The 27790-nt window shown below is 42.8% G+C and overlaps 1 long non-coding RNA gene across 2 annotated transcripts; it reads left to right on the top strand.

Annotated features, from left to right (window-relative positions):
* Positions 1 to 27790, top strand: LOC146596122 (uncharacterized). Of its 2 annotated transcripts, XR_014895812.1 has the most exons (6): positions 1 to 80; positions 6057 to 6117; positions 10753 to 10830; positions 26145 to 26293; positions 26419 to 26461; positions 27617 to 27790. It is a non-coding gene; the product is annotated as an uncharacterized LOC146596122 (long non-coding RNA). The 2 variants fall into 2 exon arrangements; XR_014895811.1 differs by lacking the exon at positions 27617 to 27790 and having other exon boundaries at positions 26419 to 26732.

Genomic DNA, 27790 nt, shown 5'->3' with positions numbered 1-27790 from the left:
TCTCAAATAAAAGCTTTCAGTTGGAACTTGAGGAAGGAGCTTYCCCCCMCACACACACACACACTGCTCCTGACCATAAGGCAAGTTAAAGGTTTTTTCTTCCTGTTTTCTGCTTCTGTTTGTTTTGTAATCAAGAAACTTCTTTGACAAGAAAAAGAAATTACACACACACACCTTGCCAGTCTTGGATGATTCCCTATTTACAGGGCCAAACTTCTTTGAAGTTCCTAACAATTCTCATTAATTTTCCTCCTATTACATTCTAATGTTCCAATTCTTAGCTAAAGCTGGAAGTGCTTAACTGGCAGAAGTAGTCAGTATTGCAGCTCCCATGAGATTTCCTGTAAAATTTTGACTGTCTGGGAGGCTAGCTCTGGATAGTTTGGAAAGGCATCTAAATTAATCTTTTCATACCTGTGTCATTCATCAGTGTGGATGGACTAACTATTAAACTTTCTTATTCAAGAAGGCATTGCCCAGAGCACATACGCATTTTCTCTGTTGTAGCATTCCTTCATTACTGCTAGAGAGTCAGCCCCACCAGCCTTTATATGGCCATCTAATGAAAAGATGCTCTTTTGGTTGGAAGAGCTTACATTTATTAATATAGCTCCTCTTATTTTCACCAAGYTGTCTGTAAGCAAGGGAAGTGGGTCATTCCTTAGTTAAAGATGGGAAATTAAAGCTCACAAGTGTAAGTGATTTGTCAAAAACAATGGCAAAGTCAAAAGGAAAACACAGAGCTTTCAACTTCTCCYGTAGTGCCAAAACCACCAGAGCATCATTCTCTTTCCTTTGCAAGGAAAAAGCTGCTAGTTCACATCTCCTGGGGTAGATTTTCAAAGCCAGTGGCAATTAGGATTTTCCAAAATACATAGTTGCATAGGAGTGTGGTACCTATGCATGAAAGAGCTGCATTTTTCCAAACAAGTCCTTCTGCATCTTGAAAATGTGACTTTTTTCTAGGCATAGAGCATTTCATGGTCTGCATTGYGAAGATTTTAGATCCCTCTCAGAGATTCAGTTCTTGTCATGTTTACCCTGTTGCTAAAGTTTCAGTTGCAGGCAAGGATTCAGTAGTTTGCAGAAGAAATAACACTTCAAACTCTCTTCAAGTGCCATTCTAGCCATTTCTCCAACTGATAAATATACCATGGATGAATCCCACCCCTTCTATTTCAAAAGGCATAAACGAGTTATAGACCATTGTGGGCTTGAATCATAACCAGAGCAGCAAAGTCCCAAAACCAAACCCATTATCTCATGTTAAATACACTCCTGTTTTATATGATTAATGTTCTTTCTACTTAATTGAAGTGTGACACACAAAGCAAAAAATGTTAATCGAATTTGCTTTGAAGTGAATATGCTTTGCATGATCAATTAAGACAGGAAAAGACCCGATTAGAGTGATTGTGATGGTACAGACCATTATAAAACATGATGCATTGATTTCACTTGTTTTGAAGCTATTTTTTTTTTTACTAGCTGAGCATTGATTATCATATACAAATGAAGATATTTGTAAGGCAATTGCTTCTTCTATAAATACACACAAATATATTTAAAGTTTAGTAGCACTGAAATTGTAACCACTGCAAACATACTATGTTGATGCAGAGATGGAGAAATTCCAGCCCAGAAGTATGTTTATTTTCCTGMATATTAAAGGTACTTGTTTGGTAAGAACTTTTCTGATGATGCCTGGAAGACAGAGACTTCCCAAATCTCACAGGTCTCTCTGCCTAGTGCCGTCTGTATCACCAATCGGAATCTTATCCATAAGAAAAAACTTTAGAAGTATCTAGGAAGASTGTTGCCAACAGGYCAAGGGAGGTGATCCTGCCCCTCTGCTCAGCCCTGGTGAGGCCTCATCTCAAGTACTGTGCCCAGTTCTGGACTCCCCAGTACAAGAGAGACATGGAGCTACTGGAGAGAGTCCAGGGTGGGGCTATGAAGATGATCAGAGGGCTGGAGCATCTRCCCTATGGGGAACAGCTGTGAGAGCTGGGCCTSTTCAGCCTGGGGAAGAGGAGACTGAGGGGGGATCTGATCAATGTGCATAAGTGTCTGAAGGGAGGATGTCAAGGGGACAGGGCCAAACTCTTCTCAGTTGTCTCATGTGACAGGACAAGAGGCAATGGGCAGAAATTGAAGCACAGGAAGYTCYSYCTGAAMRTGAGGGGGAATTTCTTCACTGTGAGAGCGACGGAGCACTGRCACAGGTTGCCCAGAGAGGTTGTGGTGTCTCCTTCTCTGCAGATACTCAAGGCCCGCCTGGATGCAACCCTGTCTAACATTCTCTAGGTGACCCTGCTTGAGCAGAGGGGTTGGACTAGATGATCTCCAGAGGTCCCTTCCAACCTTACTGACTCTATGATCTAAACCAAAAACTATAATGCTTTGCAGACAGGAGACTATATTTTTCTGACCCACTGAAGTAGAGAGTCCATTATCCAGACTACTCTGTGCATTGGGGAGATAAATCAAATATATATATATATGTATTAGGCTGATTTTATCCTTCTAAAAATATCAGTAATTTCTCACAAGTTCATGAGAACAAGCACTTCTTAATTTCTAGTAGATTGGTTAAGCTTGGGTTCACCTCTCAGAAAACATGTACATAGGAGATAAAACAACATCAATCCAGCTTTGAAGTAGCAACACAACTCCAGCTGTTTTGTAAAATTTGTCTAATTTCTCCACACTCCATGTCAAGTCCTATTATGGCAATAAAGCAATAGTCATGCACAGTTGTGCATAATTAACAAACTAACACCAGAAGTTATGCTTGCCAGCTCAGTAGAAACAACATGGTAGTCAGGTGGTCTCAAAGCACTGGACCAAGGAAGAGAGAGTGCATTAATGATCCAGGATCTCCAATACAGAACTAGCTGCTCCTCACATTTACCCTCCTAAGCTGTGTTCACGATAGAGCCACTGGCTGACAGATGACTACAGAAATTGGTGGAGGCTCAGTGGCTGACTGAAGGAAAACTAGCAGGATAATGAGAAGACATAGCAGGAAAGAAAAAAAAAGAAAGAAAGAAAGAAAAGAGCCACTGGCTGACAGATGACTACAGAAATTGGTGGAGGCTCAGTGGCTGACTGAAGGAAAACTAGCAGGATAATGAGAAGACATAGCAGGAAAGAAAAAAAAAGAAAGAAAGAAAGAAAGAAAGAAAAAAGAAAGAGAAAAAGCAACTACCAGTACTGCAGACAAGGGTACAGTTGAGTGTGTACAGCTGGATAAAAGCAGCCCACAAGGCAGACTACATCATTAGTACTGCCGCTACATGGTCTCATCAGGGCCACCCTGGGGTCAACTGCACTGATATTCCTAGGACAACCTCATGAATTCGCATGATGCCTARACACAGCAGTGATGGCCAACGCTGTGTTATGGCCACTGCCTTCAGTTCAGACCAGACCCAACAACCCGCTGAGAGCAGCRACGCGGACACACTCAACACGGCCARTGTACGYGCTACCMCTCCTTGCAATGGTCCTGCACTTCCTAGACTTGAACGTGCACACACTTTACAACCTACGGCTTTTACCAGGCACCACGTGCCATCGCACGGTACATCGAAGGCTGTCGGTGCTAATAGGAAAACAACAGCACGTTTCAGTATTGCGCTTCCCTTCATAGCCGTACCTACCTCTTGAGGGGCGTAAGCTTCAGTCATTCTGATTTGTCTCTTTCCAGCAGAACATATCAAAGTATGGCAAGTGGTTTTAAACTATGCTGCCTTCATCCACATTACAAAGAAATACAGCTCCTTATAACCCCCTGCTGAACAATCCTCTGTAGTCTCTAGGGAGAAACCCTCGAATCTTAAGCTGCYTCTAACTAGTATTTTATAAGCAACACACTGAAGCCCACATATGTTCTTTGCAGTTTACACAGAAGTCAGACTAATATGCTTAAACAAGAAAWCCACTCACTTTCAAAGCTGAAAATTTGTTTTTTGATTTTTTGCTAAACAGTAGTTGATTGCACAAATTCTGTCTTCCACAGAAGAAAAAAAAAGGATCAAGCAAAAAAACAAGACTACATACCTTCTAACTGAAGAATTTGCAGAAGAGCTGTTCTTCCTTGATAATGCTGAGTAGGAAAGGAAACTGAGCAAGTACTAAATCAGCTCTTATGCAGAAGTACAACCTACAGCACATTCTCACATTTCCCCAAATTGTTAATCAAGAAAACTCTGCACATGGTTTCATTATAAAGAGCATATAAGAAAACTCACACTATTGGATGGAAGTTTCAGAGTGCTAATGTGGGCCCCTCCCACATGACTCCTATTTTTCAAATAATTAATAATGTCAGCTGTGTGCCTGATAACCTGCCCCCACTGAACAATTTCCTGGTGTACCATGCTAGTACAGAATGTACAATACTAATTAGCTGCTTTGCCCATCTATTTAAAATGTTTTGCACATGCCAGTAAATGTAAACACACAATTATGGCATATTTAGTTGAAAGGCAAAGCAAGATAAAGTACAGCTATTATTAGCCAGAACAAAAATCTTCAGGATCTTCATCCATACTGAGGTCTAATTAAGTTTTGTAAAATGTGCAAATCAGCTCAGCTTGTTAGTTAAGGTTTGCAAAGCGATCTTAGGTTAGAAGGTACTGTGCTAAGAATTTTGATGGTGTGGGTGATGGTGGGTTTATGACTAGCGTTGCTATTAGCTGTTTGTTTGCACACATGCTATAAAAAACTGGTAAGCAAAGTGTGAAAGTAATTAACATTAGGAAGTTGTGTTAACAGAAATTAGGAAAGTAGTCACAGGAGATCTTCSTTACAGATGAACAGTATCAAATGTCAATTGTATCAGATGTTTTGTATTGCAGTATGTCTTTCTACTTAAATGTAGGAAGTAAATAAAATTCAGCTCTTGGGCAGCTCTTTCCTAATGACAAAAAGGAGTTTGGGGGGAAGGAAAAAAAAAAACACATTCTCTCTTTTTAAGCCTTTRCTTGTTCCACATCTAGTAGTGTTGCACTTTTAGGTGCTCAAGATTGTCAGGAATAATAAAATGCTTAAGGAGTTAGTGCCAGAGGAGATAAAAAGACATGGCACGCTTCTTCCAGGGAATTTGGAACATTCTTCACTGTGCTATATGTTTTATCTTTCAGGTTAGAGGTAATTCTCTCCACTCTGAAATACGAGGTCTTTTAAAATAGCGTTGCCCTGACACTAAATAGTGTATTGCAACAGCCTGTTTTTTTCTTCTTCTAAACTTACATAGGGAACTAATTAAAACAGGGTTGCTTAATTTCTATTGCAGAGGGTTTCAGCTTATGTGTAAAGGCTCCAATTCACTACTTGGAAAGTGCATATATGTTGTGATAATCATCATTCCAWCTCCTAGTTTTAGGAAGCTGCTCCTTGGACTAGAGTCTGCAGCCTCAAATTTGTCCACATAAATTCTGTAATAAAACACCTGGAAAGACCTAGAGCCTTAGTGCAGGACCTAGAGCTGTGCCGTGCTGGCCTCCGTCCTGCAGGCCACGCTGGCCGCCTCGCCCAAGGCTCGTTTGGTGCCTGCCTTCCTGTGAAGTGGCATCGGCCCCTGGGCTCCCTGCTGGGATGAACAGACGTGTTAATAAATGAATAAATTGAACATGTGAAAGCTACRTGAAGGTAAAACAGAAATTACGACTCGTTTATCTCTCTCTGGAAGAGTATTGCAGATTATTCTTAAAGGGAAGTCATATTTATGGTAATAACARTATTGAAATAATTCTGTCTTTCTTATTTCTGTTTGGCTTTGTTGCTCTTTCATTTATTTCCCCTTTCTTCCAATCTTCATTATGCATTTTAATTCCTACTTATTTTGTAGATAGCAAAGCACTTTATTTCCCATATCCCTCCAAATTCAAATAGGTTTCAGCAAACAAAAAGAGTGAAAAAGCAAATGACAGCTAATGCCTAGTGGAGTGTGATATCAGACCCCAGAAAGGCAGGRTTTATGCTTGTTAAATGTGTCTGTAAATTCTACAAGGCTAATTAAACCTGACTTTATTCTTCTCATCTTACAGGTGCTCTGTATCTGCAGGATATAAGATACTGAGAAGGACTTGTTTCCCTGATCCTTTAGCGGTATGTCAAAGCGATGAGACCTAATTGAAGTTTCATTTTTTCAAGATRTTTCTAGGTGCTAATTAGCCTTGGGGACTTATAAAAGGGGGAGAGAGGGCAGCAAAGGATTTCTACAGAGCTGCTTGTAAAGTATGGAGAAGAAAGCAGACTTTATAGGAGTCTGTCGTTAGAGGTTGCTGTAACATTCATTTGTTTGGTTGTTCCAAGGATTGACTGARCACATACTAATGTGAGTATGTTTTGTTTGCTGCTTGAGTGGATGTTTTAGCAAACTGATTTTCCTCATTGTGTAGCCAGGGTTTTCTATAACATCCCCAAAGCAGAGGGGAAGACAGAGCAATGTTTATACTTCCTAGATTTTTGCTAGTTCAATTCAGATAAGGAAAACTTCCACCTTACGCCAGAGTCTTCCTGATAAGTACTATTTTATAAAATATTACAAAGTACACACTATACATCACTATAAAGCAACAAAAAAACAGAGCCAGATTTATTTAACTCAGTAAAGCCAGTTTTTCCTCAGGTGAAAATGGGCATAGCTGAATAAAGCCACAGGCCCCATTGTCCCAACATTAATTAAATTTCTAGTGTCCTAATGGATGGAGACATGTGAACTCTCCTTGATTCCCTGGTAGCCTGGGCCTCTGCCTGAGCACTACGTGCTTAAGCGCTCAGGCACTTTCTAATAAAGGGCTTTGGGAAACTGGATGTGGATTTGGCCTAGCCAGATACCCACATTTTGTTTTATTTTATTTTATTTTTTTTACTGTTCCGTTTACTGCGAAGGAAGGAAGTGGTGAGAAAGTCAAGTTACGTGCCCAGCCACAGAGTCTCAGCAGCTTGCAATATTCCCATATTCCCAAGGACAGTCATATTCTTGGCAGGTTGACGTTAGTGGCGGTCTCACCTAAAAGTGCTTAAGACTACTGTCAAACCCTTCATAATATGGCAGAGTACATCTTGTTTGTGGATATCCTAGCCTTTTTTATTCAATTTCCAACTGCTAAATTACCCAGTGCGCTCTTGTAACTATATAATCRCAGTCAATTCCTGCATTGTTTAAGGTGATTGAATCCAAAGATTTGGGGCTCTTTTGGGTCATGCATGCCAGACCTCAAAGTGACCTTAACTAACAATCCTTTGTTTCTCTTCCTCTCTTATGTACTTAATTTCCGGGATCAATTTCTTTCCAAAAATAATATTAATTTTGGCCCTCTACCCTAYTCCATTTCACTCTGGTATATGTCTGGAGCAGTAAGGATATGAACAAAGCTCTCCGTCTTTCAAACACTTCTCCTTCAACCACAGTTGGGTCCTTCACTTTACATCCATTGCATTTCTAAAGGGGAAGATGGAGCCCTTTAAAATAAGGGAACTTCATGCCCTGAGCTAGGGACTCACACAGCATCCATCAGGACTACCTGCTGGACTTGTTCCCATCATATTTTGATAGCCTTCAAACATGAAGGGAATTTCAYAAATTGTTATAGCAGTCTAAAGGCACTAAGGCATAATCACTGCTAGAACATTTTCCCAATGCATTCTGCATTAAAAAGTCACAGAACTAGTAAAATGCAGAATAATACATAGATCTTGGAGTGTAAGGGAACAGAAGGGACGAGAGAAGCTTAGAGTGGATTGCTGTGCTGACTTTTGATGACTGTAGCAAGAATTGGCAGCTGTAAGACAGTTAAAGAAAAATTATAATAAGAAATTATGTTTAAGAGGGAGAGTGATGGAATCCTGAGAAAGAAATTACTGCAGGCATCAGTGGATCTTTCTATGCCTTCACAGGAAGGCTGGATGCCTTCTAGAAGATAAACCAGGCTAAAAACTTGGAATTTAAAGGGTTGTGGAATGGGGAATGAGGCTAGATAGATGCTAAGTGAGACTTCCCCTCCCACCTTAAACTTTCATAAATCTATAAACTGAGACGGGGAATGGGGGAAGCTGGTAGCCAGCCCCTTTGCCCCATCACTATTCCCTTTGAAACTTCCCAAGCCCTGTGTGTTGGGAGGACAGATCACCATCATGCCATTAGCAGGCTGGGGTGGAGCATGCTGCTGTCATTTGTCAACATCACTGGTTTTGTTGATTTAATAACAGGAACTGATATGTGCATTTCGCTGTGATTTCAGCAGATAAATGTGGGAGAGGASGGCAGCTTAGCAAGAATGAAAGGATGCAGAGGCGTCTGTTCCATTTGCAAATTGCAGGGCAGGGCAGGAAGGGTGAAACGGAGAAGTGTTAATGCTCCATTAGCTTATCTGATGGRTGGAATTAGGATTGTTGGGTTTGAGGGTTGGTTTTTTTCATGTTTCCTATTGACAAACATTGCCTTTCTTGCTCTTCCTCTCATGGGGAAGAACTAATTGACCTCCCTCCTTCCTCTCCCTCCCCACCCAAGCATCGAACAGGGTGGACCATGGCATGTTCCTGTTGGTGGTGATGGGCAGGAACTGGGATACCAAGCCACCTGGGCTCCTCAGGTGCATTTCATGTGAGGTTTGCTTCCTGAGTTTGGAGGAGAAATCACCATTTGCCTGTTCTCAGGCCAGGCCCGTGGCAGCTGTGGTGTGCAGTCTGTCTTGATTACCTCARCAGCTCTGACATTTTTCCCTGCCTGTGGTTCTCTTATTTCTGGGAGCAATGACACTGGTGTACAGTAAAGAAAGGGCCCTATCTGAGCCAAGTGTTATTTATTTAGAAGCAAGATTTTATTTAGAAGAAAGACTTCTAAGAGAAAACAGATTTAAGGGCAATAAATCACTCTGTATCTCTGTACCTAGAGTTTGCTTATCCCCTTGATGTTAGAGTGACACATTTGATTTTTTTTTTTTTAGACTTTTCTGGAGACTGCCCTTTCTAGACAGTCCTTGACTGCTCCTCTGATTCAAGGGGATCATCTAACCGAAGGGCCCATTGATTCCTTACACCCAGCTTTGGCACAACAGCTCTTTCAGTTTGGCTGTGACCTTGAAATTAGGCCTTGCTCTTGTAACTGGGACTTCAGTATTTGCTGGGAGATCGTTTATTGTGTTGTCCTGCTAGTTCCCTTCCCATTAAGACAGGAAAGTCTTATACAATAACTTCACCTCGTGGAAAAGGTCATGTACAGAGTTCACAAAACACTGTCTCTGTATTCCTTTGTTTATTGCATAGTGTCCCTATGCCCATCCCATAAGCCACAAAACAAGGAAAGATATTTAAAAATACTCTCCATTTTGGCACRTTCCCCGTAATTTGGCAGTATTTGGGGCTTTTGGTTTACATTTATCCAAGTTTCAGAAAAATCAGGACAAAGCTCAGCTGGAGCTCCACAGTTTCGCTGAGTTTCACAGAGAACCCCCGTGCAGAGTTGCCGCAGGTTTTGTAGGTCTCTATCCAGCCCATAAAGCAGGCGAGGTCAGCTTGAAACTCGGCCCAGGTATGCCACGGCAGACCAGCAGTCCCCAGAGCAAGGCAGACTGCAGCACAAAAGACTCACTTAGGCCTTGCCTGGACTCAGTTCCTGCTCTGCCACTGATTTTCAGCSTGCTCCTGTCCAGTCCCTTTGCCTCAAAAGGGCTGTTGCCACCAAAGTTGCCTAGTTTCCCAGCTTATCATTAAACAGCAATTAGCACATGTTTGTTAACAGCACCATCCTCACGTCAAAGATGTCCTGTGGTAGCAACAGGCAGAGCTGTTATCACTCACTGCAAACCATTCTTTCCTCTCTACGTGTATGTGTGTATATATATATATTTCAAGTGTCAGATGTGGAAAACTGGACAGGATGATCGCTCAGCATGTACCTTGTCTCCACTGCCTGCTGARAAACTCATAGCAAACATGAAAAATGAGAGAGGGAAGAATTTAGAAAATACTGAATGCCTCAAAAGGCATTGGGACAAAACAAATCCAACTCTGCTGTGGTTTTGCTGGTCTTGATAGAGTTGCACCAGAGACAAATACTCAGATGTTCCACTGATTTGTCAGCAGGCAATTGGTAGAATCTTTTAGCACTTTTACTTAATAAGTGATCATTTATTCTTCCCACAGAACTCCTGTGGGTACGATTAGGCGTTCCCCAAAGAACACTAATGATCTCATCCTCACTGACCCTGCAAAGAAACCTTTAGCCCAAGCGTGAACACGTGAACACTGATCAGCAAGTGCTCGCTTATCATGGCACAATTGCTAGTTGATGCTCAGTTTGGTCTTGCAGCAGTTTACCCACAAGGGTTTCTGTGGAAATTAATATACAGTCCCATACCTGTTATATCATGTCTGATCTGCTGTTTTTCCACGGGCTGTACCACATGCCAGCCCTATAAATCCTTAAAAAGCCTTGGATCTCTGGGTAGCAATTACCCAGTGTCTGTGGAGCAAATCCAAAACATACTCTGGAATTGTGAATCTATAATTATGTTATAGACCGCGTGACTAACTGACTGCTACCGGACGTTTTCTCAGTCACAAGGTGTAATGTAACTCTCGCAGCCGCTGAATGTTTTGCTCCATCTAAAAGCCTTTGCAGTGATTTTAGGAGTTGATTGTAATTCAGCTGCAGTAAGCCTAGGCTCACGTTTTAGACCAGAATTTCAGATATGTTGGTAGCAGGCCACTCAATATGCATCTTTCCCCCTACATCAGGCCTCCATACGTTCAGTGAGACGATACAGACTCCCAACACTGATCACTACTGAGAAGCACCTCTACATCTTAATCTGGGTGAGATTTCTGCACAGTTTATTTTACAATATCAAATGCTAATTTAACAAAAAATCTAACACCTGTGTTACACTGGTGGGGACTCCAGCTTGAGAAGTAAGGAGAGATGCCAAAACTATAAGCACCCTATATGAGCATATGTACGCAGTGTCTTTGGCAAAGGTGCTAGATCTCCATGTTAATTTTCTTTGATGTAAATTGAGCCATGATTACAGTTTTCCAATTTTGGAAGGGTCACGAAATACGTAAAGGGGGAAAACTACAGTAACATTAAAGAAAAATCCTGGGCTCAAAGATGAGAGATGCAGGATAAGGATGGCCGAGATGTAGGATAACCCATTCAGTCACATCTAGTGCGTTACCTTAATTTTCACCTTGTCTTCTTAAAACTGTCTCTGATTTGAGCCACTGCCCATGAAAAATACTACTGAATTTTCTATATGGTGAAACTCAGTTGTGTTGAGGACGGGATATTTTCAGAAGTGGAAGCCCTTATCTCTGAAACTGAGTCCTCCTAGACCTGCTTTGGAGAGCAAGTCTGATCACATTCAGAGGAAGACATACAATGTATTCCTGAATCCACTTTTATCAGTCACATCTGCAGGGCCTGCCATTATGCCAATTAATTATGCCTTCCAGTGTTTACCCACATGTATGCTGCAGAGACTTGAAGGTTATACAATGCAGGCTTGGGGCAGTATAATTTTGTGTCCTTCTGAAACCTTAGAAGGTACAATGAGATCCCTGGAGCACAGAGAGCTCAGTAAAGTACTTGCAAGAATACTGATAATTAATTTGTCTTGCCCAATAGCTCTAGTTTGCATTCCAAGTACAATTTCATGTGGAACTGCAGAATTCTTCATAGTTCGGTATAATGATGATTTCTGAGAATTGCTGAAACATTTTACAGATGTCTGCAGCAGGAGTGTGTGGCAAGGAGGAGTGTAAGGTAGACAGGGCTGGGGCAGGGGCAGTGGGATGTCCAAGTCTGAGCTGGACCGATGAATGAAAAGGAGAAACAGAAGCCACAGGCAGTACAGCTCCAAAAGAGAGGACACAAGCTACAGGACATGACTTTCCAGCGTGCAATTTTTACTAGCCGTTTTTAGCAACAGGCTGTGATACTTAAAGGCAGTTCAGCCAAACTGGGCCTATCGAATGACTGTGATCCCAGTTACAGCAAGTGTTGGACTGAGTCTCACCTTGAATTAAGCTTTATTCCCTACTGCTAATTCAGCAAAGGATAATTGTTCTGGTTAAAATTTTACCTGTAACATGTACCTGAATCACAAATGGAGGCAATGAGTAGTGATGGGTGAGCTGAGAGCTGTTCAGACATTTTGCAGTCACCTTCAAAATTTTTGAAAAGAGCCATAAGCAGACAGACACAGCCGCATGCATCCTGATTCTCCCAAACAGCTGTGGTCATTAGCAGTGGTCAACATATGGCAATCTGCCTGCATAAATCCTCGTTGCTACTTTTTGACATACTGCACTGCATTTACAGTGGACAATAGCTTTGTTGGGCATACCACCAAGACAAGCAAGGAGGTGGGGAGTAAGACTAGCAAGATAAATTGCATAATACATTTCCTTCCCCCCCCCCCCCGGAGCACCTCCTGCAGATTGTATTTGTTCTCGCAGTCTTGCTCTTTCTTAATGTGGTGGACCAAGAGACAACTCAAACCTGCCAGTGATCTGCAAGGTTTTGCATGTTGCTTTTTTGCAAGGTTCTGCCCAGATTATGGCTATATATTTGGAACAGCTATTCTTCCCCTTTGGTTCTTCAGCTTCTAACCAGTGAACTGGAACAAACTTTACAGAAATTCCATTTCCATCCTTTAATTCTTAAGGACAGTTAGAGCAGCTTCCAAGCAGACTTAAATGGCAAGCAAAGTTGTTTTCTCCTTGAGAGACCGATAAAGTAAAACCTATATCTCGCAGCTGCCTTAGTCATTCTTTGGAAAACACGCTCACCTCATTCTCCAGGCCAGCAGAGCCTGTGCGTGACAGAGAGCCAGCACTCCCCTAACATCACTGTCCGTGGCTGTACTTTAACTGTGACCATGAGGTATGAGATTGCATTATGCTTCTGCAGTAAAGAGTATCAATGCCTGAGCTGCAAAGAAAAGAAAATGCATCACAATAGAGGTTGTTGGAAACAGGGCTTTTGAAAACATTTTCTGTTTCTGATTTGGGTAAGGAAATAGGCAATTACTGTCTTAAAAATTAAATGTCATGAAATTTCAAACTCCATTTGTTTCTGATAAATAGCTTGCAACTTGTGACAGAGGTTGCTGGAAATCTCCTCTAATAGCAATGCCATGTTGGCCAAGAAATGTTTGATCTGAGCTCTAGCCTTTTCTTCATGTGGGTTGGACCAGCCTGTAGTCAGATAAAAAATCTGGTTAGTTTCATTTTTTTTTAAATTGAATTTGAGCCAGTCAAATTTTCACTTTATAGCAACTATACCCAACCTAACTGGAGAAATAGTTAAAACTAGAAATAGGCCAGAATTAAAACATTACTTGCCAACTTACCTTGAACTTTGTAGAGAGTTCGAAGTCTTGATCTATGTGTCTTAAAGCTTTGGCTCAGGTCCAATTCTACCTACTACCCAAGAAGGCTTGGCTGGACGGCTCGTACTCTGCTGAACGTGTGTGTGCTGAGGCAGACCAGCAGTGTTTATACACTTCAGCATCTGAGTCACCTCCACATTTCACTAGGTCATAATTTCTGATTTAAAACACATACAGTAAGCTGAGTTTTAAATGGCCATACAGATCTGGGCATCAGCCTGTTTTGAAACTTTGTCTTAGAAAGTTTATTTGACTCTAATCCAAATATATGGATATATTATGTGAACCTCCTGCCACATAATGCGATCTGCAGTTATTTTCATAATACTCAGTTCAGTTAGGGGAACACTCTAATGCCTGTTGAATAGACCAGCATCAAATCTTGGGGCCCATATTTTCAGTTGAAGAGCCTAGCAAAGCAGTTAGGCACCCAGTGGGATTTTCAAAAGGACTTCTATGTCAAAATCCCATTAGTTTCAATGGGCTGGATTCAAAGCCAAGTATTTCAGAAATTTCACCGCTTTTACCTACACTGTTGACCTGAACAATTAAACAAGGTCTTCTTTAGAAGTTGAAGTCTCATTAATGACTTATTCGGTGATTGCTCTGGAAGTCTGGAACTGTTCTTCACATTCTAGTGTTCAAATTCAGAGAATGAAATGAGATGCTTTATTCCTAGAAACCTGTGAGGCTTGAAGACAGGAGAGGAGAGGGGAAATGGGTCTCTGCTGATGAGTCACACCACTGCGGACTGTAACTTCTTTAATCTTTAGTCCTTATTGGGAATGTTCTCACCATGTTACATTGCCCCCCTAGCATCAGGAACAGCAGCAGCAGTGGCAGAGCTGCCAAACGTGGCAAGGTGGGCCTCCAAGAGTCTTACAAGGCAGCTTGGGCTTTGACTTAGGTTTGCGATGGAGCACAGCTAGTCTGTCCCTGCCACTGCAACCCGCCTGCAGCATCAGGAATTAATCGCAAAGCTTGAGAAGAAAAGTCAATAACAGAATTGAAACATTCCCATCAGTATTGCTTCAATTAGGTTGCCTAGATAATGTCTGCTGATCATAAAATATGATGCAAGATGAGATAGTGTGCTAATTAGGGAGACACTGCACCTCGTCTTCACCCAACTCTCGGGAAGCTTTATGAAGTCATGCGTGAAGAGGCTCCAAGGAAAACCGCAAGGTCTGAGTACCGACAAGGATGACTTTCTTTAATAGATTCATCTGTGATAAGCACATTCCAGTGAGTCATTGTAGGATGCGTAGGTGCTTGAATTTTCACATCCATATAAGTTTAATGTAATTTAGAGAAATCCATTAAATGCCTACTTTATGACAGATTCTTTTTAAAATTAGAGATAAGCAATAGAAAATCTGAAGAAAAAAAAATCAATATCTTTGAAGAGTTTTGCTGTCATTCCCAGATGCTGTGCTCATGAGGTAGCACTCTGTAATATGGTGGGGGAAAAAATGCACACAAAATTACTTCCAGTCAGTTCTGAGGTAGGTTTTGAGTGACCAAAATGCTTGTCTCTTGAAATAAATCTAGATCATATTAGTTGTGTAGACTGGGTTCTGATTCAGCAGGGAATTTGTTTTCCCCATCATGTGAGAGAGAGAATATCCGGTCCAAAGGGAGAGATATCAGCATGTACGCAAATTCGCTCATCAGAGAAATGATGCCACAGACATGCAAAGCAGAGAGGGGGCTTAGCAACACGATAACTTTCTGTGTTTCCTTGTGGACAAAACTGACTTTGAAGGATTAATAACAAACTGAAAGCTCCCTGGAAATATCTAGCTTGTTTGTTTTGGCTTCCAGAGTATTTGTAAATGTAATTACAAGCAGTTGAGAACTGGAGAGGACAAAAAATCTTGTGGTTAGTGCAGAGGGTAGTGATTCAGGAGACCTATGTTGATTTCTAACCCCTGCTACAGTCCAGTGGCAAACAAGGAAAAGAGCCTTTAAGGCATCTGCAACTTAGATCCTTTTCTAGGGAGGGGGATAAGGAGCTGCCCTTTGCCTGCAGCTCGGGCAGGAGCTCGCTCTTGCACCACGGCGCTGGCACCGGGAGCCCCGTCACCGTCCGGAGGTGCTCGTGTGATTTAGGTACCGATAATGACGCATCTCCTTTAAGCGTTCCTGGTGCTTAAGTGTAAGCCTGTCTTAACAGCAACAAACTGATTCAGATGAAGGAAAATCCAAAGTTCCCACGTGCATGGGCACATCCTTTTAAGCCACTGGATATGAATGGATTTGTGCTTCACGGGAATTAATGTATTTATTAAGATACATGTTTGTTGGGCAGTAGCAAATCTTTCCTTCAGGACACAGAGATTAAGGTTTAATTTTACTCCAGATTATAGCCAGCTCAGTTTGCAAAACAGTCCTTATGCAAGTTTGTGGACATATTGCCTGGAAATGAACGTTACTCTCCAACGGCTTAAGCAGCTTTGGATAAGAAATGATGGTTTCAGAACGATTAGGAGCATAAGAAAGATCTTCAGGCTAAGAGGAAGTTATCACTGTCATCACGGGTTCAGGAAGAAGTGCTGCCACCTGTGAAGGTTTGAGTCTCCCAAATTGCTTGAGAGAGTCAGAGAAAGTTAATAAGAGGCTGATAAATCAGCGAGGGTGATGGACTTTGAGATAGTGAGCGTGAAGCCTAGGTAGGTAGGTAAGTATAAACTTTCAGCAGGAAAATTTAGAGTCTTCAGTCTACTTCTGGAAACAAATCAGTAATTAAGGTGCTAAAGGTTTTATTGTATGGCAGCACTCAGAAGCCTCAAGGGAGCTTAAGCTGTAGGTGCCTTCTCAAACACAGGGGAATAAAGTCTGTCTTGACCAGTTTAAGAGTTAAGTAAGGAAGATGGACAGAGGACTGGAGGAGAAACAGGGCATAGGGAAAGGAAGTGACTCGAGCAAGACCGCGCAGCAAAGCTCCGTTGGAGTGTTTGCCTCGTTCCCCAGCACTCTGTTCCTGCAGATCGTATCTCTTCTGTTGTTTTCTGCGTGGGCACATGCATATCCTGCCAGATAAAGGCATTTTAATACAAAATATTATTATTTGTTCTTACACACATATATATGGCTGTTCCGATAGGCCCCCGTCAGGAAAGAAGCCCCGTTGTGCTCCGCGTCGCGCAGACGTAGCAGAGCAGCCGCCGCAGCCGGAGGGGCTCGGCGGCTCCGGCGAGCGCCGGGTCGCCACGCTTGCTCGCTCCCCGCGCTCCTTTCCCGCAGACGTGCCTGCCTCCTCCAAGCGCTTCTCCTCAGAGCTTTTCCCTCCCTCGTTTCAGTACTTTCTGGGCAGAAAGTAGCGCTCCAGCAAGTCTCTGGCAATGAATTTGAAAGTCCGTGCACTCGGAGCAGTAGCAGGAGACGGCGTGGGATAGCCGATGAGTATTTCCCCCTCGGTACAGTGAAAGCTTTGATTGGTTAAACAGCTTGGAATAAAATACTGATAGTTTTTCATGGGAAAAAGTGTGCATAATTTTCGTATGTCACAAAGAGAACAGCAGAGAGCTCAAATGCCTGAACCCACTGTTGTCCGAATGCCAAAATTCTGGATGGATATAAGCGTTAGCATTTTAAACTGGAGAAAAAACATTATAACCATACCTAATTAAGAAGATCCTGCTTGTTTATTCATTTCAGCTCTGCTCATCAATTTTTCACAATATTCATTTGCTGTTTTCTCACATTCAGTTTCTTTGCTAGCTTGATATTTTGTTCTTTGGAGATTTGTTTCATAAATTTTTACTATTTCCATGGAGGATTTTCTTTTTTCTTTTTTTTATGATAATGACTGTTGTTGCTGTGGTGTGTGTAGTGAGAGGATAAAGCCAGTCAGTGGAAACTCCTTTAGCTGAATGACATGGAAAAACCCCTCTGGCTCCCAGTCAGCCAAAGAAGGGCAAATGCAGTCAGAGCTATAATTCTGTCAATGGATCTTAAATCTACTATTGATCTCCACCTTCATAAATACTGTATCGACACTGGTGACATCAGTCCTTACATCAGCATGATGAAATACAACCAGGACGTATGCTGCCAGATTTCCTCATAGCAGTCCCTGGAGGAAAAAAAAAAAAAAAAAAAAAAAAGGTTCTTTTGTAAGTTTAATTAATTACCAGCAGTAATGTTTTGTTAGAGTTGCTATACAGGCTGCAAGAATACTGTTTGCTTGGTTGATACCCACATTATCTCTACTAGGCTGTTTGTATCCTAGTGTTGCACACACACCTTAAGTCAGACTTAAGACATGCCCGAGGTGTGGGCGCTTGCTCCTGCCGAGGAAGGGGCCTGGCATCCGCCACCGGCGCTGCCTCTGCCGGTGCGCAGAGGCAAGCAGCGGAGCTTGGGGCCGTGCGTTCTGGATTTAACTGCAATCTAGAAGCAGCTCCATTAAGTCGTGCAAAGACCACTGGAACGTTCTGCAAAAGTGAGTGTGCAAGGTGACCACGGTGGCATTCAGGGAAATGATTACGAGCTGCCAGAAAGTCACATGGTAACTATTTTTTTAATAAAATGAGAGGGGGAAAGAAGAGAACGCTTCAGCTTCTCCCTTGAAAATTTTGCAAAATTACTTCTCACGTACCTCAATTATCTCCACCTTCATTTTATATATGAAAATCTGTGCCTACAGAATGAGTCAATAAAAACCAATGAAATGAGAACAGTATGAGACAGATCTTTGGACTGCATAAATAAGTGTGGCTTAGGTGACATCATTGGGGCAACAGTGATTTATACCAGCTGAGGATCTGGCCCATAAACCAGGAATAACTCTTTCTGTGCTGTGATTTATGTTCTTCAGTTATTGACTACTTAGGAATAAGCCTCTGTTATAAACAATTTGGGAAGTGAAGAAGGCAATTGTGTCTTAATGAGACCATGGTTCAAAGCACTGCCCTGTTACATTGACCCTTCTATAGATCAGAAAGTCGTCTTGATTTAATTACCTTACAGATCCCCAGACGAGACAGCTCCAAAACTCATTTATGCTCCGTTTTTTTTTTTTTTTTTTTTTTTTTTTTTTTTGGTGCACTTTATAGTGATTTACAATTCAGATAAGAGATTCTTCAGGCAACCAAGGAAAATTGTTTAGAGGGGTTTGCAGTTTGTATGCAATTACATTTTCCTCAAGAAAAAAGTCCGTTTTGAGACTATAAAGGTCTTGTCTTCTTTCCCAAGCACAAAGAATAAACAATTCTGCCTTTCAAGTCTAGAGAAGCAAAAACTTCAAGGATAGAATTACGGGGATTTAAATTGAGGATAGTACAGTGCACACATCTAGAAACGTTCCCATTTAAAAGTTCACAATTCAGTCTTGCACACAGTTTTCAGCAGATATTACAGGATTGTTCCACTAGCATTATCTCATCTTCAAGGAGACTTTTTCCTTTTCTTTTTTTGTAAAATTGTGGTATAAACTAGTGGAAATAATACAGTGTTCCCTTACATTTGCGAGTGGCTGTTCTCTTCTGCCTCAGGTTGCCTCACAGTCTTCAATCAGTTAAGGCTCAAAACATCCCAGAAACCAACGCAGTGCCCAACAATTACATCTTAATTTCTTCCGGAGCGATAGTGCTCTGCAGCTAGGCGCGCAGAGGCAGGCCAGGCTCGGCGCAGGCGGGCGGCGCGTGGGACGGCGCTGGAGCGGCGCGGCTCTGCTGCGCCCGGCGCGCAGGCACTGCTCCGAGCCTCCGGCGCTCCTTAGGAACCAGCTCCAAAACGTTGAACGTTTTTTTAACGTTACTTGGGACTGGATGTCATCCACCGCAAAAGGCTGCRCCCGGCTTTGCTGCGGTACATCCAACGTGAAAGCTTCCTTCTCCGTTCAGTCCCAAGCCTTGATAAATATTCAATAAACACCTACTTCCCCATCAAGCCTTTGAAAAATCTCTCCTTAAGCTTTTCCCTCCTCTCTATGGATTCTAGACTTTCATGTTAATGTTGCCAAAAGTCCCTGCAGGATTTAAAAGCCCAAATCCCACTGCATTTTCATGATTTACTGTTGCTTTCCAGAGGCTTTGACTGAAGGCGTAATTCCCATGCACTTTCCTTCMAACTCCCTTCTGTCTGCCACCTCCTTTCCCTTTTACTAAATCTTTCTCTCACTATAGCTACCCCTGGCATTTTCCATATCTTTCTTTTCTGTGACCACAGTTGCTTGGATTTTCCATCATTAATGTCACGGCTTGACCTTGGTGCAACTGCTGGTGTCTGACTGTCTCGCTCCCCAGGGTCTGAGAAGTAAGAGCCTAACGCAGAAATGACTAAAGCCCTTTGGCCTGGACATCTGCACGCTACCTTCATTCAGTAAGGCATTGGGCCAGGTGTCGTATTTATATACTTTTATTAATTATCTCGTGTCATTAATTATCATGAATGCTCAGAATGTAGCAGAATTTTGAGCAGGAAGCATACTGTATGTTGGCATTTTTTTATACCTCRTGAATATATTTTGTCTTTATTTTCRGGTGTCTTAAGCAGCAACTTACCCCCTCAGGAATAAAACCTCCTGGGCAAAGTTAGAGCGTATAGTAAGAGAGGAACTTTCACCTGTGCTGTAAACCACATATTAATGTTAAATAAGTCCCTGTCTTCTTTCAGCACAAATAAAACATTATTGGTCTCTGAGGTGAAATACGTCTGAATGGGCATGACGGTTTATATTTTTCCAAACCAAACACTCTACAGGTGAACTTCTTTTGAAATTATTTTACAAATACTTTTGTGAATTGTGTGCCTGAAAATAATTCTGTAGATTGTAAGATCTGACAATACCAACAATTATGCTGCTACGATTCAGTTCAAGCACCCGACCTTCTTCTGGGTACCAGAACTCACTTTTTTTCTTAAAATCTGGGGCATTTTAACATATTCTAGTTGAACATTTAGATCCACGATCAAAAGATCCTTTGGAAAATACAGTTGTATTTTTAGGACTGGAAAAGGACATAGGGAACTTGTTTCTCCCTATTAAAAATAATGTCGATGTCTCTACTAATAGGGGRAAAAAAAGAAACAGAATAATGTGACAATTGTAATAATCCTACTCTGTCATAAAACAAATATGTTAATAGTGAAATACAATCATCAAACTGCAGAGCCACTCCGACATCTGGACTCAATTATCGGAGCCAGAACACGAGCGAGCGCGGCCCCGCGAGCCGGCGACGGCCGCGGCTCGGTTACGCCGCGCCGCTGCCCCGCGCCCCGGCACGGCCTGGCCCCTCGGCGGCAGCCGTGAACCGGGAGACGCTGCCGACGGGCTTCGCGGCGAGACAGGTTTCTCCAGGGAGGTTTTCAGGCTGCTGTTAAAGGGAAGGATTTGCTTTGGAGTGCCCCTCGCCAGCAGATCTGCCACTGATTTTTGATAAAATGATAAAACATTTCCAGTGTCATTGACTTCCTTGCTTCATTCAGTGCAAGAAAAGGGGGAAAGAGAAGGTAAACATGCTTGGAAGCCTGTAATGAACCAGCCAGGTGGAGAAGCTGCAGGTGGCTCAGCCTCTGGAGCAAGGAGAGTGTCTTCAAACCGTAAGTGCTCCGGCTCCCTGTTCCCAAGGAGCCTTTCAATAGTCAAGAGCTGGATTTCAAGAGATTCTCCGGTCACGTGTGCAGCCCACGTCACGCTTGCGGCTGGCTTCCTTCTCCATCTCTGAGCCCATGCTGGGGGTAACTTCCAGGTCTGATGAAGTCCCCAGCCTGCAGGAGCCAGGCGTTGTGCAGCACAGCCCTAGCTTTGCTCAGACTTTGCAAAAGGCCTCTGCAACACGCACCACCAGGCCGTGCGGGGCACCCACGCTCGTTCAAGCTGTGCCAAAACCRAATCCACAAGCGAATATGGCAGAGTTTCCCTTTTCAGTTGTTCTGGTGCAAGCGCCAGCGCAGTACAGCAAATGGTGAACGAAATGTGGAAGGGTGAGGAGCAGGACCCTCTTCTGCCTGCCTGTGGGCACCATCACGTGAAGTTTTGCTCTGCAACTCAGTTTCCTGATGCCTACTGGAGTAATAGGAAGAATAAAGGAATTSTCAATGGAAAAAATGGAAGGGCTGTGCATGGGGTCCCAAAACAACTGGCACAAGGGTTTCTAATCCTGTTAACATCACTTAAATTTTTAGAATAATGCAGAAACAGACTGTGGCTTGAAAGAGTAGGATGAGTGCATCTTCGTGCACTAATGCAGAAATTTGTGGCATTGCGCTGGTAATAATGTTAATATTGGGGGCCAAGATCCTTAGATTGTTTAAATGGGTGACACTCAGCTGAAATCAGTGCAGCTACACTACTTTGCCGAGCAGAGTGTCTGGCACCTAGTGAACCATTAGCAACATCAGCTCCTAGAGGATAAGATGCAAAAGGAAAAAGCTCTATGTGGAAAGGAAAATGACGCCAATAACAACATAATGAAGCTCTCCAAAGTATCAAATGGCTGAAACAGTTGCAAGCAAATCCTTGTATTATCTGGCAAATATGATTAAAATTATACCCATAAGCTTCTTAAGAGAGCAGATACGGTGTCTACGAGTGTTATATATGCTCCAGGGTTTCGCTGTCCTTTGGTCATTTTGTAGTTGTCTTTAAAAGCCATTCTGGTTTGCATTTTTGTACTACAAAAGGGGAGTAGTGGAGCGAAAATCATGCTGTTGCGTGCTATTGATGGCACATCCAGGCCTTTGACTAACTGAAAAGCAACATGATATAATGGAGTTTCAGCAAGTAAGATTGGTTTTGATGTTATTTCAGTAATTTGGTGCTTCTTTAAATGTTAACCAAGCCCTACTTTGTAAAACCAGGGATGATAATAATGAGCAAAAGCACTTCTTGCAGGACATCCTTCCCTCTGAATTTTTTCAAGTGCTCCTCTTGGCCCAGCCTTCGGTGCTCCCGAGTGACGGGGACTCTTATCCAAGCAGCAGCTGAGCGGTCCTGTTTATTTATACGAATCAGCCAGAGCCACACAAAAGGTTATGGCTACGGGTCAAATGTCTTTGACATCATAGCCTGTCACTGATGGCATAAATCCTCTGTGATTTCTTTTCCCAGTCAGCTAACCAGCATCTATCACAGATTATTTTAAAGGAAAAAATGTCTAAACATTTACCTTGAAACCCCAAACAGATCATATCGTTGTATTTTGCCTTCCCAATATTAAATATATTCTCTTGGATATGGCATTTTTATTAGAGGTTGTGACCAGTCACAGAACTTGTCTCAGAGAGAGAGATGTACRAAGAGAAGTTTTCTTATTGTTCCCTAGGGAGAAAAACAAAAAYGGCATTTCATTTAACAAAACCTGTTACTAACCACACTACCTTACTGTTTCAACAGATTCTTTCTCCTGCTTGCGCACCGGATCTCTAGCTGGTCATTCATTTTAAGGGAGAGAAAAATTAAAAATATTCTTCTCTGTACTKCTATTTTCTTAAATCTGAGAACATATAATGCAGAGAGGCCAGACAGTTTTGCTTCAGAGCATGCCTCTGCCTTCGTTTGCATAAAATGATCACAGTTATGTGTATATTAGCAAATGACTCAGAGTGCGATCGGACCTAATATACGTGTAATGCCTTAGTATTTTAATTTAAAATGCCCTGCTACTTCAGGTCTTATGGACTTCAGTGTATGTGCTGATGGAAAATGCACTGCTTGATAATAAGCCTTGATATCTGAGCAGTCTGCGCTGGTTACATTAGATTAGGCCTCAAAAGCACATGACGGTCTTCCAAAGCAGGGCTAGTCATAAACCCGCGAGGGTAAGCTGGGAGTTCTTCTAAGCTTGCACGTAAAAGCAAACAGTTCGAAAGCCATTTTAATCTCACCTATTTGCATATAAACCTGGAATAGCTGAAATTAGGCCAGATTTATATCATTTGGGAGCAAAAGAATCTGATGGGTCTGCCTCCAGAAGAAAAAAYCCGTGACAAGAGCAGCATACAGCTCTCGTCTCCAAAGCACCCCATAAGGAGACGTTAATTAAATGTACTTACAGGGGAATTCTGAGATCTGAATGAACTCAAAGGAAGAAAACACAGGCTCAGATCAAGTCCAGTTTAGATCTTCTGCATGAAGTGCAGAATTACACAGGTAATTTGGGAGGTAACAATAACGGTTMGGCTGCGGCAGCTATGATTTCTCCTGATGCCAGTGCACACTCCTGGCAGCTGTACGTTTTCAGTCCCTGATGCCTGGTGATCACTGGGGAATGAAGCATCACCAGGAACGCGATGCGGCGGTCGGCGTGCCAAGATGCCGGGCAATGCTGCCGCCACAGCCCGAGGCAGGGACGCACAGACCCTCCAGACACATCACGTCACCGAAAATASTACCGAGAGGCTCAAGAGCAAGACTGGCCAAACTAATGCAGCCTCTGTGCTCCGTGTAGCCACCCTGCAACGCTCAGCGGTGGAAGGACAGGACTGCAGGGGGACATTACGGAAGAAAGCCCAAGTTCTCAGTTAAGCCATCATTCTTGCCTTCATCCCACGTTAACCGTGTACCCCAAAGCCCTCACCACCAACAAAGAATAAYAAAGGGACCTCACGCATACCTTAACAAATATAAATTAGGTATTTCCTTTTTTTGAGCTGCCTGGAATCTCAGGAGACACCCGCAAGCAAATGCTACCCCGACGTGCAGACAGCACGGATGTGTCAGAGCATTCGTGTGAGAGCCAAAGTTAAAATATGCCTGCAAAGCACCAGTAGCTCCATTCTTATGACTAACGCATCCCAAAGGTGCCATAACATGCACTGATGCAATGAATTCTGGGGCGCTGGAAGSAGTACAGCGAGAGGAGGAGCTGCAGGAGAGAGCTTCTTAGGAAAGCCAGCAAGTTATTTTTCCACAATTTATCATGCTACTTTTACACTGCAAGTTAGCCTTTTCCTTCAAATGCAAAGATGAAAAGTCTCACAATTCCAGAATGAATTAATCCAGCCAAGAAAAAGAAAAGCAGCTTTCYGTGCTCCCGGGGGCATATATTATGCCTATTTGTTAACATTTTTTGATATGTGGAGGAGATGAACTTCAAGGAAAGAATGTGAACATCTCCTATCTGAAACAAAATCTACCATGCTGGAACGAGATGAGCATGTTTAGTTAGGGAGATGTGTTAGGGGTAGTAATATATTTGAGTGGTAATGCTTACATTTTTTCAGCGCAAATAATACGGAGTGGTGCTTGTAAATAACTATCACACACTTGACTCTTASAGGAACAGTGGAAATAACAGATAGCTCATCTGCACCCTGGCAGCAGGGGAATACTGACTCAGGGAGAATAAGATCTGTGCCCAAGTGGTCATCAGTAGTGGGGACTCAAAGGCAGACCTTGGCCACCAGCGGCCGCAGAAGCTCCCAGGGTTTGCAGCCTCCCGTGAGCAGCAAGCTGAGCAGGCGGTGACGCTTGATGGTGCCTTCACTGTGGGTAAAGACACCTGTAAACATGTTCAAAAGCCGCCTCACAGACAATCATCGATCAGCAACAAGCATCACTGGAATCGGTCCTTTTGGGCATATGGAAATATCCAGGGGAGGAAACCTGWGAGATTTGAAGTGTGCGATATGAGGCTTTCGAGCAATACATAATTGATTATATCTCAACTGCAGGCAAATATTTTACATGTGTAACAGAATCTCCGAGTCTGAAAGCCCAGGATATGAAAGGCTGAAACGGTTTAATCGTTCCCCGTAACAGCAGTATTGTCATTAAAACGGCACCACAATGAGATTCTTGCGGCAGATGAAAAGGAGGGACAATACATGCGAATACCACTCACACTTTCTTTTCCTGCTCTCCCAATGGTTTAATTTATATCTGATGAGACCATAGTTTTAAGAAGGAGAATGGCACATCAGTCTCACTGGTAACACTGCTCAGGATGAAAGCACCCTCATTATTTGCACTGAAAGATCCAGATTTGCTTAAACAAGAACTGTCACAATATGCTGAGGCCCAGGGATTCCTAGGGGAGCCAGTCTGACATATTTTAAGCTGATTTGCATTAATTTATGAACATTACATAGTCTGTTTGTCCAGTGACTCTGAAGATGTTTAGTCAACGCATACCTTGAGTTAATCCGATAGAAACCCTGTCAGATAGACACCAAGAGACAGGGGCAGAGATTCTGGCAACCCCTCCTCATTAAACACTGCGTAAAGAACTGCAGAAGGATCTCATTGTATGAATTAATGAGCTACAAKTATTAAAAACATTGAGACATTCCAACTGGATTTAAAATGTTGCAACTATAAAGGTAAATACAAAACCCATGAGTGTCCTTGAGCTCAAAGCCTGTCAAAGAGTGTCACCGGGAGGAGGGAGAAAAGAGGGGGAAAAGAATGAGAAATGGAGACATAAATTCCCAGCCATTGAGGAACAGCTTGGGAAAACTTGAGAAAACTGCTCTAACGCAGCTCCAGTACTGGCTCTCATTAGGATAAGGCCGAGCTTTCAAGGCCTGAAGCCCCACGCTGGGGTGCACGGCACAGCTGGGAAAGCACCCTGCGGATCGCAGCCTCGGCTGCCCACCATCCCTCAGAAAGGCAATTTTAAACCGCGGATCAGGTTTGCCAGCCAGATATAGACGGGAGGAAGCAAGCCAAGGACGCTGCGATCTGCCCCGGCACCTGTTACGCTTGCTGCAGACTTTGCAAAGCAGCACGCAGCTGACGTTGCGGCTTCCTCACTGTAATTAATTGCTTTCCCTTCTCCACAGGTTGCTATATCACAGTCAACCAAAATATATGCAAAAACCCTGCAGTTCGGTCTCCTTTGGGTGAAGGAACTGAGCCCGCCATAAGGAGCCAAAGGAGCTTTTCTGCCTGCCTCCCTGCCCCCCAGCCCTGCCATTCCCTTTGAAATGCGGTGAGTGCATGTGAGCTGCATTTTATTCACTTTGCTTTCCTTTAAAGCTTTTCTTTCTTCAATTAGCTGTTGGGCTTCTTATTAGAGGGTAGAAATCTTTTGCCAAACTTTTTTTTTTTTTGCAGGCAGAAGAATGGAAATCCCTCCTTTTCCTAGAATCATAGAATGGTAAGGTTGAAAGGGACCTCTGGAGATCATCTAGTCCAACCCTCCACGTAGCCCATATGGGGACCCTTCTGTAGATCACAGAAGTATCCTGTATAAACTGCAAACAGCCAAAGCTCTTTTGCCTAAGGTGTAAACAGAGAAAATACCAACTTTTGATCTACTTTTACCTTTCCAGCAAAAGTAAAGCTACTGCAAGTATCAACATGGGAAAAAGGAGGAGAAATAAAAAAAAAAAAAAAAAAAAAAAAGATTTGCCGGTCTGTCTTTAGTTCTCTGTGTGGGTGAATGGGTGTAGGCAAAGGGCTCACAAATAAACACGGAGACAGAGGTGGAAAGGTTTTGACTAAAGGTAGAAGTTCCTCCTTCCTGGGAGCTCATGGCCGCCGTGATATTTGAGAATAGTAAAAGACCTCAAACTAGAGCTAAAGCACCATCATTTCCCTGCGTAGTCTCTCAGCCCTGGGGTGAGATTTATCCCTGTACGTAAAGAGTCCTGTGGTTGCTGAGCTGTAGGGAGGACTTGGCTGCGGAGTTGTAGCTGTTGTGGTTTCCAGGCGGTTGGTAAGAAGCTTGCACTGTGTTAACTGAGCAGTGGCCGTGGCCCCAAAACCTGCGTGAAGTGCAGGTGTAGCTGCAAGGCACCTTGTACGCCACATTATGCAAAATAATCAATGACTGAGTTAAATTGCACAGCAAATATAGTTTATACAGAGCTAGACATGTTGTCTTTAAAAAGCTAGTAAAATACCAGCCTTTTGACAACCCCGGAGAGCAAAACCCTACGGTTTCCTTCCTGCTGCCATCCAGGGAGGTTTCTCCGGTGGTCTCCAGGATTCCTGCTTTCCAGGAAGGAGCACAGCATTTCCCAGGGACAACCTCACACCTCACGGCCTGGCCACAAGGAAGTAAAAGACCTGCAGAATAACTGGAGAAAGTTATTCTTTCTGCCCACCCAAACCTCTAAAATGTCCTGGCTTGCTGTGCAACAGGCTGGATTTGCACCCTTGGTAAGGCTGTGAACGGTGGTGCTGGAATAAAGACTGTACTTTAGAGAAACCCTCGGAAGGAGAGGAATGGTATTTTCGAGACTCRTATTTCATTTTTGTATTCTTGAGCCTTCTGTTACTTTCGTTGCTTTCGCTTTTATGTCCCCAGATACTGGCAAATCAGCTGAAACATTTGAGCAATCTGCAAGAAGTGACAAAGCAAAGGAAATGTGTTAAGTGGAACTGAAAAAGAGAGAAAGATCGCCCTGCCTTCAGGTGGCCATGCAATTGTGAAATGGTGTTTACGCCTTAAAAATAAAGCCTACCGTCCGCACAAGATAAA

The sequence above is a fragment of the Rhea americana genome, unplaced genomic scaffold, assembly GCF_003343005.1.
Source record: "Rhea americana isolate MKP2758 unplaced genomic scaffold, rheAme1 scaffold_21, whole genome shotgun sequence".
NCBI classification, from domain to species: Eukaryota; Metazoa; Chordata; class Aves; order Rheiformes; family Rheidae; genus Rhea; species Rhea americana.
Note: the sequence above shows the minus strand (reverse complement) of the source record. Positions and strands in the feature narration are given on the sequence as shown.